Source organism: Vicia villosa, unplaced genomic scaffold (assembly GCF_029867415.1).
Source record: "Vicia villosa cultivar HV-30 ecotype Madison, WI unplaced genomic scaffold, Vvil1.0 ctg.000726F_1_1, whole genome shotgun sequence".
Lineage (NCBI taxonomy): Eukaryota > Viridiplantae > Streptophyta > Magnoliopsida > Fabales > Fabaceae > Vicia > Vicia villosa.
The window spans coordinates 476,418-489,227 of NW_026705326.1; positions in this window are offsets into that span (position 1 = coordinate 476,418).

Sequence of the window (12,810 nt, forward strand, 5' to 3'; positions counted from 1 at the left end):
AAAATTCTTATACAAAGTTACATTGATTAACTCAACAAATAAAAAAATAAATGTTACATGGACAAATGTGGAGGTCTCAAGTTTTATGTCATTTGCCTCCTCCACACACCCCCTGCCGATGTTGCCACCGAATCTGAGGGTGTGGGCGTAAAGAGGTTAGTGGCCGCTTGTAGATGACATTTGAGCACTTAAGCAATAAAAAATAGACAACACTTAAGAAGTGTTACACTATGCGAAAGGTTGCAACACTTAATAAATAATATTTTTGAAATGATATGTTTCATCAAGAATCGCAACCTTATAAAACAAGATTACTTGACCTATGCATTCATTATTCCAATTTTAAAAATAAAAAAAAATATATTACAAAAATATATCCTCTTCAATAAAAATTATAGATTTCATCTTTCTCATCAGTTTTGTGCAAAGTCAAAGTGCAAAGAATTAAGGTTTTAGAAAATCATACATTTATCCTTACTAAATTTTTCTTTAAAATTTATTTATAACATTTAAAATTCTAAAATATATGTTACAAAACTATATCAAAAATATATTTCTACATTCAATTACTACTAAGTCAAACAATGGCCTAAAGGATTCTTCAAATAAATTGACATAAAAATATTCAACCTTCAATCTCTTTAAAGTACATATAATAAACTGAAAATGACATCCATTCAAATGTGTTATTATGATATAGATTCGAAAATGACTCATAAAATCATTACAATCCATCTGTTCTATGATGATGACTAACTTGTTTTTTATTAGTTGCAGTTAAGCCACTGTGCATGCATGCATGCATGTGCCTAACTATTGCAGAAATTATTTATCCAAAAAAATGATGAAGTGCAAAATTTGCAACACATTCAATGAATTTTTCTGCACATTAACTGTGTCAGAAAAGACTTATTTGACATTGAAACAATAACTTTAACTTGACAATTACTATATGATATTTGATCAACTTTAGACATAGAATACTTTTGAGTCATTCCTTGAGAATTTAGAATATTTCTTCCACCGCTTTGTCAAAAGATAGATTGAATTTGATTCTCATGATCAATTCATGTTTCTAACAACTTTAATTAAGCATTCATAGAGCATATAATCAAAAATTCATGTGGCATGTTTTTTTCATTTACATAGTTCGAGAAGGTGTTTCTTACAACCGATCAAAAATATATAAAAAAAATACAAAAACTAAAACATAAAAAGGGAAAAAAAAATTCAAAGCAAGAAATGATCACGCCGTAGACGAATTCCTAAATCATACCGAAATCATAAAGGTTGTGGCCGGCGATGTCTGTAGACTTGATGGAATCAACGAAGGATGCAAAAGTATCTGCATACACTCTGATGTTCAAGTAAGTACGAGTGAAGAGATAGTGAGCAAAAATTTAGAGTGAATAAAATACATGTCCCTCTTGGAGAGGAGTGTATTTATAATATTGAGTCCAGCCCAGAGGCGCATGACCAATGGTCTTTGTTATAGGCCGAGAATCTAGACCCATATCAGATGACTGTCAGGATTCTCACGTGAACATGGAGATGAGCAACACATGTTTATCATCCTAGGTCAACTTCCTCGAGATTCCCAAATCGTGGGTGGACTTGCCCGTTGCAGAAGGCAAGACGATTTCTTTTGTCACGCGAAGAGTGGGGAAACAGATGATGACGTGTCCTCAAATGAGGAGCACGTGGAGAATGTGTTCTTTACTTTACTGGCCCTAACGGATTGGACCTGCATTGTGGGCCGTCCTCGACGTAGACATGGATTGGATTATGCTCGACGTTGGGTCAGTCACAGGTCTGGTCCAGAACAATAATGAATTTGATCCACAATTCAAAGTTGAAGCAAATTTAAAGTTTTGCATGTCATACATATCTTTAGGTTTTGTTTGGAAATTTGGAGGGGACAATAAGGGAGAACTTTCAAAAACGAATATTTAAAAAAATATAAATAAAATTTCGACAATTTTTAAAAGTATAATTTTGTATAGAATGATAAAAGAATGTCTGTCGTTATGATATTTTTAATTTTTAGAATATTATAACGTAAAAGATATTTGAAAATTTTATATAAGTCTTTCAAAACTCTTTTTACTACAAATTTTAAATTTCTCTAATTTAAAAGGTTGTTGATGTTATGAATAAACGCAAACCCTCGCAACCAAATCTTTCGATTCTTTTCACTCAATTCGACCTTTTTTTTCTTTCAAAATCCTTCTTTTTTTTTTTTTTCCTCCAAACTCTGAAACAAACTCTTAAAAAACATTTCTAATAGAGAAGTTTACTATAGAACGCTCATGATTGATAAGTTTATCTATACAACTGTTTTTTTCTCTATAAATATGGAAGTAGACCATATTCAACTTCACGTTTTTGTAAGTAAACCGTCTATTTTGAAGTCTCAATGTATTAAAATCTATATCCTCACCTACACGAGAAGATAATCACATTTAATGAATGTCATAGACTAAATAAAAAAATTTCTTTAAGTTAGAATGGTAAAAATATGACTATTTTTGCTAAATTCAACTTTCACTGACCTTCATAAACATTCAAAAGTTGTTAGATAAAAACTTCAACTTAACTATTTTTCGACTCTGATAAAACATAAAAAAAGAATATATTTAATTGCAGTTTATCTGCGACAAATATGTAGAAAGATTTTATTTAATTGTTATTTGATTACGAAGAAAAAAGAAGTAGATTTTATATAGCATAGCATATCTTACAATTCACAAAACTAAACCATGAAATCCTTTGAGTACAACTTGCATTGAGTTGTAACTTTCTACACCTCACAAAATGCTTTTTTTTTTTCAACATAACTTTATGTGTTGCTTCTTTTAATGTTTAAATTGAAAGCTAGAGTTGTTGTTCTTTAACTATCAAAAAGTGAAAACTAGTAAAGGTGGCCTTGTTTTAAGGTCATTCGTACAGAATGGTCCCCTCATAAGGAACTAATACCTTATTTGAGTTGAGCTGGAAAGATATTTCTTTTGCTAAAGCAAGATTTTTCAAGTAGCATAGCATGCATGCCACATGGTATATGTTAATATTCCACATATGAACAATTAAAGGTGTGTTTGGATTGGCGGTGAACAGAATTGATTCTAGCAGAATTGAATTTTGTAGAATAAATTTTAACAGAATTGAGTTTTGTAAAATTGATTTATGTTTGGATACATTTATATAAAAGTGAGTTGAACAATAAATTTCAGTGTAAAAATCACTCAGAATCAATTCTAGAAGTAGAATTAATTCTAGAGCCAGAATCAATTCTACTTTTGATAAAACAAACATATCATTATTATCCAGAATCAATTATACACCTCTAGAATTGATTCTGAGTTTTCCAAAAGCCAATTCAAACATGCTATAAATATATTAGACCAAAACATGGCTAAGTCATGTATGATGCTTGATCCATTCCCCACGTTTTATGCTACATTTTTGTGGCTGCATAATCCCTAACTCTGTTTGAACAACAACATTGCTTTATGTTTTCACTCAATCATCAAAAAGCTACTCTTTTTTTAATATTAACTTTTTAAAAAAAACTTATGTATAGTTGAATAAAATTATTTTTGATTCGTGAAAGTTTGGGGTGTGATGATGTTTCGATGGTCACAACTGGATAGATGGCACCTCTCGCTTACCTCTATCTTAGAGAGAGAATTCAATGGCGATCATTATCATTAACTTTGACTAGCAATCCCTTATTGAGAAGGATGTGGTTCAGCTCTTGGATAAATTCAAGGTCATTAGCTCATATGGAAATAATGTCTTTCATCCCTCCAGCTGAAAGAATGGAACATTTGACCAAATAGAAGGCTAAGTGTGGGGATCAAGAGACATATATTTCAAGAGTCACCCAAGCGGCCTTATCACGAAGGGAGCAAGAGGCATTGCTGAAGGCGACACCCCCGTCTAGACCTAAACCCTAAGGTTCAGAAGCAAGGTGGAAACTTTTTTTATTGCTTCAAAGGATAATACAATAGTCATCCCATAAGAGGTTAGGGCGGGGGAACACTGTTTTCCAACTAGGGATGAGTCGCCCCCTTAAATCTCGATGTGGGATTATCTGACAATTAATGCAATAAAATTCATTGGCGCCCGCCTCCTGTTTCCTAAAGATTTTCTTGGTGACAATCAGGCCATCCATAACATGGTACCTTATAAAGTGTCTGACTTGGTGGAAAAACACCTACTTATGGGCCAACTAATGGCGTGAGTCCAACATGAGAAACATGTATAAGTCGTGGATAAGCTAAAGTCCAAGCACTCCATTTTCAAGGGAAACCTCTCCAAAGGTCAGGAGATAGTGAGGACATTGGTTAAAGACAAGGAGAATTTAAAAGCCAACCTTACGGCGGTGGTGTTGGACACCCAGGCCCTCGCTTTCTCAGAGAAGAGTTAGAATTAGTCCTCCGGGGAGGCCCTTCTCTCTCATAAGAAGTTTGAGGAAGAGTTTTCAATCCTTTATGATCAATTTTCGGACACCTCTTATCAACATTTTGAGTGAAAAAAGGAGCATGTAGTCTTCGTCTACCCTGAGCTATACATGAGTCAAATGGATCTCTTCAAAGTCATATCTGATGCTTAATTAGTGGAAGAAGAAGAAGAAGAAGAAAAAGAGGTACCGCCTCCTCATGAGTCGGGCATATCTCCTTATGGGGGATCTCAGACTGAATATAAAGGCGACAAGGTGGGGTAAGAAAACTTTCAAGGAGGATTAGGCTCGCCAAGAGAGCATTTTAAAACAAAGACGGGTTTTGGAGGAGACCAATGAGCTTAATGCCTCGTTGCTTCTGTCTTTTGTGGATTCCTTTTCTAATTATGCCTTTAGAGTTTTTTTTTGTAATGATGCCCTTAGGGGTTCTCTATAATGACTATTGGTGCCTTAAAGATTTTTTCTTGCATTTTTCCCCTTGAGGGCTTGATTAATGAAATGATGGTCTTATATTCCTCTTCCTTATTTTTATTGAGTAAAATACCATTAACAAGTTTCTCGCCACTATATGCCTTAGTAAGGTGACAAGGATGCTTTTATGAGGATATCACTTGAATATTTGATTGTCTCTTGGGCAACAAGGATTCCTCCATGAGACTCCAACATGGATAATTAATTGCCTTTTGTGTGGTAAAGACTATTGCATAAGGATCCAACATAAAATATTGTCTCGTAGGCTTCAAGGATTCCTACGTGAGGATCTAGCATAAAAAATTGTTTCGTGGGCAGCAAGGATTCGTGTATGAGGATCTAACATAAAATATTGCTTCATTGGCAACAAGGATTCTTGCATAAGGATCCAACATAAAAGATTATGTCACGGGAAACAAGGATTGTTGCCTAAGGATCCAACATAAAAGATTGCTTCATGGGTAACAAGGATTCCTGCGTGAGGATCCAGCATAATAGATTGCCTCATGGGTAGCAAGGATTCCTGCGTGAGGATCCATCATAATAGATTGCCTCATGGGCGGTTTTGATAAGATTCTCAACTCCAGTCCTCAATTCCTGTAAAAACTAGAGCAATAATATTCCAAAGGTTGTATAATAACATAAGTCGCCTTATTAAAAACCCTTGTGCCTTACGATTAAACACAAGTGAAAAGAGTGTCCCCCAAAAATAAAGAGTTTTTGACAAATAAACCATACTTTCAACAGAGATGGTACCTTGTCTTAACCAATTCAAACAATAAATTCAAACAAAAAAAAAAATATAGCATAATGCCTAAAGAAACTAATCGCCTATGAATGATCTCTTTATTTATTATCTTCATGTTCCTCTAGGAAAGAGTGGCCAAATCTTCATTGTCGACAAGGAGAGGGTACCTAATACATAGGTACAGTATGGACAGAGAGACTTCCAGATAGTTAAAAGCATGTTGTCCTATGATCATGTTATATGAACAAGGTGCATATATAATAAGACATCTTACCTTGATCATTATTGTGCTCTCCTCAATTCCAAATATGGTCTTGAAGGTGATGTAATCATTTACCTGCACTTGCTCGCCTGAAAATCTACCAAGAAGGCTTGAAAAGCTTTGAGGTCGTCCATGTCCATGCGAAGTATTTTTAAAGCATCCTAATAGAGGATATCTGCAGAACTTCCCAAATCAATCAACACTCTCTTATATAACAAGGTGCATATATAACAAGACATCTTACCTTGATCATTATTGTGCTCTCCTCAATTCCAAATATGGTCTTGAAGGTGATGTAATCATTTACCTACACTTGCTCGCCTGAAAATCTACCAAGAAGGCTTGAAAAGCTTTGAGGTCTTCCATGTCCATGCGAAGTATTTTTAAAGCATCCTAATAGAGGATATCTGCAGAACTTCCCAGATCAATCAACACTCTCTTGATCTCCCAATCATTATACCTTACACTTATTACCATGGGGTGGTTATCATGTGGATGAATGTCTAATGAGCCCCTCTCAGAGAAGGTGATCTTCTAATCCAGAGCTTCCTTCTTTCTTGAAGCAAGGTTATTGGCGCGAGCCTTCAACATTTTGATTTTGGCATGCATACTTTTTGCACATGGAGCTAGGCTCCCCGCCATGGTGTCAAGGGTGTGGTGCAGGGGCCTCTCTTCACCTCTTTGCATGGTTCCTAGCCTTTCTTGGATTTGGGGATCTAGGAGGCATCTCTCTCTTGAAACATGAATCCGTCTGGCATCTGGGTGGAGCCATCTCTAACGTATTTCTCTAAGTAGCCTCTTAGATAAGGCATTTAATCTCCTTTTCGAGCTTGTAGAAATCTTCTGTGTGGTAGTTCTTGACCTAGTGAAACTTGCACCACCTGCTTGGTTCAAGCCCCATGACGTTTGACTTGGCGGCTAGAAGAAGAGGAATATTGTGTTTATGGAGAACCTCACTCCATATCTTCTCATAACAATTATTCAAGTACGTGAAGTTCTATGTAGGTCTCCCGCACAGTTTGAAAGTCGTCGTGTCTCTAATAGACGAGGTATATTGATTCATGCTCGACTATTGTAAGTTATCAGGGTTACCAATTGTCTTATCCTTAACATCATTGGCTTTTTTTTCGGTGTTTCTTTCCTCACCATTTAATATCTCATTTTGTATGCATCACTACCTCCGCAAGGGAAGCCGCGAACTCTGGTCAGCCTTGATGATAGCTGTCATACCCCAAAATTTGCCCATCATATTTATTCATATTTCAGTCCATCTGACTTTCAAATGCTCAAAGATACACAAGAAGGAAGCATGTATTCTCTCTCCTAAACAACAGCCTCTAAACTAGGGTTTTGTAGTTCTCAAAGTAAAATCAAGTTCTAAGACATCAAATGGATCCCATGGCCTCTCATATGCTTCAAAGGGTCCTCAAGCCAAGTTTCAAGCTCTGATTCATAAGATTGATCAATCAACAGCTCAAATGGTCAACAGTCGACTAAATTGACCTAAAAGTCAACTGTGGTCAAAGTACAGTCAAAATTCCTGATTTTTGGTCAACATCCATATTTTGAAGTATCATTCATCATTTGATCAAGGATTGATCATGATTCATCAAGGAAAGTTCAAAAATCAACAAAATTCAAAGTTTCTAAATTAGGGTTTTTTTGGACTAAAAGTCAACTGAACTTTGACCAGCCATAACTTTCACATGGAACATCAGAAATTTTCCATCCAATGCTCATTTTGAAGGAAATTGAATTCTCTACAACTTTGTCTCTCACATGCCAAGGCTAAAAATGGTTCACTTGAAATATATGGTCAAAGAGATTATAGGTCCTCCAAAAAGTCAACAAAAACACCTTTTGGGTCAAAGCTCATAACTTGCAAATGGAAAACTCAATTGAGATGAAACCAAAAGGGTCATTTGGAGGAAACTCTAAGCTTTCTAAAATGATAAATAACACCTTCATAGGGTTAAAGTTGAGAGAGATACGCATTGCTAAAGTTGGGAAATTTCGAGAAAATACACTTAGTGCAAAGTGGTGAATTTTGATTTTTTGAACCAATGGGCTTAAGATATGGATTTCCAACGTGTCCATGGGCCATATAAAGACTCTTAGACCAATTATTTTATTTTATGACATTTATTTTTATTTACTTGAAGATTTATTCATTTAAATATTAATAAATTAAATAAATTACAAAATAATTTGTTTTAAATCAAAGATTGGTTTTCAAAACAAATTTAATAATTCAATATATCCCAAATATTTGATCCAAAGTGTGGCAAGAGAATGAAAGAGATATTTGGTGCAAAAATAGAAAAATTAAAATTCAAGATTCACTCAAATTCCAATATTCTCAATCAACAAGATTTGATTCATATTTGTTGACCTAATACATGCTACTATATATAGACAACAAGAGCAGAGGATAAGGGGATGAAAAAAAAGACAAGGAGGCTAGGGTTTTCAAAGGTGCAAAACATTCAACAACTAGGGCAAGCTTAAAAGGTTCGTGGCAGCCAATCTTCATCTATTCAACGCGCTGAAACGTCCTCCTGAGGTATTATATGGTAAGGACGCACCATTAAACAAGGCCCGGGTGATCCAGAATACTACATCACGCCCTTCATCTTCGTAAATGTTTGATTTCTTATATCATGGATATTAATCTACTTTAACGAAATCTAACGATATATTGGTGATCCTCATGATATTTAGAGTCCATTAGAGTGCTCATTTCGAAGATTTTGTGCAGGGATAATAAGTCGCCTTTGTTGAAGCTCCAAGCTTCAACGCTTGCGTTTTCACAATTGCAGGCCTCGTACATCAGAAAAATAGCTCCAATGGATTCGTCATGGCCGAGTTAGGTAAACTAGGTGATTTCATGCCTTACTTAACGTGTGTATGTAAGCGTTAATTTTTCAGGGTATTTTGCTACGAAGACCATGCCAGGAGTCGTAGCCAAAACGCTGCTACGTCGTAGTTAATTCCCAGGGCTGAAAAACGAAGAAGATGAACAGTGTGGTGGACCGTCTGACCGCGTACGCGTCACCTCCGTATTGGCCAGTCAACACGCTCAACCACTCTCTCCTTTCCTGATTGGTTGGTCCACGCGTGTGGGGCCCAGTTTGAGTTGCTTTTGTCCAATTAACCATTATTTTTGTATTTCTTTTTTCTGTTTGCAGAATTGCCAGCGAATTGGGAACGGTGTAGCTGGCAAAGGGTATCAACCTATCACTCTCTAAACCTGGGTTCAATACCCAGCCCTTGCACTTATTTTTCTGAATTTTTCAAGAATCATGTGACTCATAGATCCAGTGCGCACTTGCTATAAGAACTTACGATGCACTCCCACTCACCACCGTCAGATCTCCACTCATTCAAATCTAAAAGACCAGATGGCGCTATCCACGGTGCACCCTCATCAACGCACCACACTGAACCCAGTGCCCAGGTTTTCTAAATTTTTTTTATATATTTATTTACATAACCAGTTTTATTATTTTTCCTTCAAAAATTGCAAATTCTCTTTTTAACTAAAACCAAACTTTTTTTCTTTTAACAATAAAAGCCAATTTAAATTTTTAAGCTTATATTAGTAGACTAATTTATTTTTTTATCAATAATAATTAATTTTTAGGTTTAGGTTAATTTAATTAAATTATAATTTTTAGGCTAATAATTATTTTTAGGATAATAGTTCAATTTTAGGCTAATTAATTAGTTTTAGGTTTTCAAACCCTGATTTTATTTTTAGGCTTGTTAAAATTAACTATAATAATAATTTTAGGTTTTCTCTTAACCTGTATGATTTAGGATTTATCACCATCAACACCACAAATTGTTTTTAAACACTGAATTTCTTAACTACCTCGCGAATTTCTCTTCTCACCCTATACTCTGTGATTGTCGCATGTGCCTTTATTTTAATTTTGCCTTATTACTTTGAATTTTATTATTCACATTACTATTGCTTGCTGTTATTATGTATCTGCCCCAAAGCTTTGTAAAAAATTTTCTACCTTTCTGCCTTTAATTTCTGTTACCCTCAGGGTTTTATTGTAATAGTAATTAGGTTTATTTTTCTGCCTTTTATTTTCCGGCCCACAAGTGTTTATTGTAATAACGCAGGACTAGCGTAGGACTTTATATTTTCTGCCTTTTAATTTTCGTATGATATTAACTGCGTGGTTAGTAATCCTAGGGAGTGCAAGATTATTAATCGAATGTAGCTAACATTATTTACAAGATAAAATATTTGAACTGAATCACGTGATTGTGCCACACACACACCTTTAGGGTAACCCTCTCTTGTTGCCTGTTGCCTTATTATTTGCTGCCTTGTTGCCTTATTTTGTTATTATAAAATAGTCAAGTCCCTCGATTCCGAGGATACCTAAAGCAAATGTTTCCCTCAGTTCATTCATCATCAAATTTGTCCCTCGAAGTTGCCTCGGTAAATGATGATTTGTCCCCATTGCTAAGGTATCCTCGCATGATGCCTAAAAAGATTAATGAATATTATATTCTTCCTTTAGACTACCTGCCCTCTTTATGGCAGGGACAGTCTTGTGGCGAACGATAACTCGATGACCCTTTACATCCAATGAAAAGACTTTCTACCCTCTTATGGTATGGATAGTCTTCTCAAACAGAAAAGCTAAAAGAACGATTTTTCAAACTTAGGGTATGTGCTCCTGATTGCTTACTCTTTTCAAATTCAAAACTCTTTTTCCCACTTATTTTCAAATCTATTCAAAACAAGGCTACGCTTATTTACAAGCTAAAGTCCTTAACGAGTCTTTTTCTATTCACACATTACATTTCAAACAATTCGAAAGTGAGCTAAACAATTAAGAGCCCATGGATAACCATGGATACAAAGGGTGCTTTAAACCTTCCATTTGTATAACTTACCCCCCGAACTCAATCTCTTTCAAAAAGGTTTTTTCTGTTCTTTTAGCCTTTCTTTGTATTGGATAAAATAAAAGTCGGTGGCGACTCTTGCTTACCGCGACATTTTAAAAGTTAGTTCACCGTATTACAATAGCCTCATTAAATCAGGCGAGGTACTTCCTTAGTAGTAGACATATTTGAGTGTCTGTTTTCCGCAAACTGATGGACTAATTACTTTACTAGGTTCTGGTAGCTGGTAATCGAGAGTTGTAGCAGACTCATGTACCATCTTAATGTTGCATCTCTAAGGTTCCAGAGGGAAGTTTATATTTCAGGGAATCAAAGGCTCCAATAATTGAAATTTGAAATTCGTCCATCAAACTTGGTCAATGATGGAGTATTAAAATTATATGACTCTAATGCCCTCCATATTTCATGAGAGGTTAGGTGTCCATAACTTCACTCTCATCAAGACGACAGCCTCTTGTTGGTACTGCTGGATGTGAAGGATGATGTTCTCTTGAGTCTAATTCTAGCAACTTAAGTCATCCATGATGATACGCATTTTCGCTTTGGTGCCCTCATCTCCGCCCGAACAATTATTTGCAAAGTTGCTACCTGTTTGTTCATAATATTGAATAAAAGGGTTGAAGATAGCAACCTAGTATCTCATGCAATGATGGCCTATGTCAGTTTTACAAAATCCCCATGGTAGGCACCGTGTTGTACTTGCTAAAAGTTTAATGAGTGAGAACCTTTAACTATGTTAGGTTATCTGAGAGTTTAGGTTTATTGTTGGTGTTAGATAAAGCTCACATAGAGATGGCAAGAAGATATGTATCTAGGTGATTTCTCAATGAATTGAATGTCCTACTTAACCCTGTGGTTGAGCTATTTATAGAGGTTTGTTAGGCCTTGATCTCTGGACCCAAAGGATGGCTATTATATCACCCTCAGGAGTGTGGGTTGTTATTATCCTTATTGTTTAAGAGAATATGGCTTTCCCATTTGATTAAGCTTCTATATCATTAGAGCCTAAAGACATGTCGATCTCCACGTCTCATAAGTGGGTAGCAGATGGTTTTTATCCAAGCCCATTTGAGGTGAGCATTACGAACAATGGGTGATTGTTATGATAAATGGGCGATTGTTATAATTAATGGGTGACTAGGTTACCCCTTTAGGGAGATACGTGACATTCACCTACCCTTAGTGAACTTCGTATTGCCTCTTGTTGGCCTTTTAAAATAAAATTACCCCAGTACCAAGACAATGACAAATTAGTGCAAGTAAGGTGGAAAAATGATGTTCATAGTTTCTTGAGAGGTTGAGGGAGCAACATATAATCTGAGGGGAATGGAAAGAAATTTGTAATGACTAAGCTTATTCCAAAAAGTTGTCTTGTGAATGTCATTGGGTACCATTCAAATTTGATGGTACCTAACACGTAAGTTTAATTTAGAGAAATAGATAGAACCATATAGTTCATATAATTATTCATCGATAGTAGAAATAGGAAAATTATCCTTTACTACAATAGTGGTTAAAGCCCGACAATCCATGCAAAACCTCCAAGATCCATAGTTTTTTGAACAAGAAGAACTAGGGATGAAAAGTTACTAAATCTAGGTTGAATAAGTCCTTGTTGAAGCATATCTTCAATTTGAGCTATGATCTCCCTCTTTTGAAAGTGAGGATAACATGAAGGCCTTACATTAACTGGGTTGATCCTAACATTAATGGAATATGCTGATACGTATTCCTTAATGGAGGAATCGAAGTTGTTGTTTTAAATAATTTATCAAAATGTAGCAACATAGTAATGGTTTCAGGATTATTTGGAGGTAAAAGATTAACAAATGAGGAATAAGACACTTGAATATGAAATAAAGTGTAGAGATCTTGAGTTGATACCATTCTTTTGAGGTGATAAAGGGAAGCCCCTTTTGGACTGGGATTTGGTTTTTC